The following is an 832-nucleotide window of genomic DNA, read 5'->3' on the forward strand; positions in this document are numbered from 1 at the left end:
GGGTGTATTTGCTATTCAAAACTTAAAAAATCTTATAGAAGAAGAAAGAATAAATCTCATAGAAGAAGTACCGCTAGCTTTTGATATAAACAAATTTAAATTTGAGAAGAATAATAATGAAACAAGGGTATATAGTCCTGTAAAATTAATAATAACCCATCCTGGTAAAATATTTATTTCTGGTAAAATATTTGATATTCCACAATATGCTGTTATAGAGTCGGGTAAAGAAACTGTATTCAAAGGTGAAAACCAGAAGGGAGTCACTCTTAGTTCAGATCAAGCATCTGAAAGACACCTGAAAGGTTTAGTCCAAGGGACGCTAAGTCCAAAGGACGCCCTTGATATGTGTGTATATTCAAATTTTGTGGAAGGACCGATATTTAGATTTGTTGCAAATAAATTACCTGCTTATATTAAACCTGTGAATGTAATGTATTTTCATTTTGGAGATAACATAGGTCTATTTGATAAATTAAAATTTACTTTCGAAGGAGAGGGTCCGAACTTAACTCAGGTCAAGTCCTTAAAAAATGTGAGCGTAATGATTGACTTTCATGAAGTGCATCCTACGGACTAAGCGTCCTTCAATATACAAAATAGAGTGATGAATTAATAAAAATTTCCCATAATAAATGGAAAGAAAATGTTCCACGTGTCAAATCAATAAACCACATTCTGATTTTGTTAAATCAAATAATTTAAAATACGGAATCAGTTACACCTGCTATGAATGTAAAAAACTTCAAAATGAAAAAATTACTTGTGATGTATGCTTTAAAGAAGTTCCAAAACGATATATGACTAGACATTTTAAACTAGAATGGCATAT

The sequence above is a fragment of the Formica exsecta genome, unplaced genomic scaffold (genome assembly GCF_003651465.1).
Source record: "Formica exsecta isolate Colony F162 unplaced genomic scaffold, ASM365146v1 scaffold291, whole genome shotgun sequence".
NCBI classification, from domain to species: Eukaryota; Metazoa; Arthropoda; class Insecta; order Hymenoptera; family Formicidae; genus Formica; species Formica exsecta.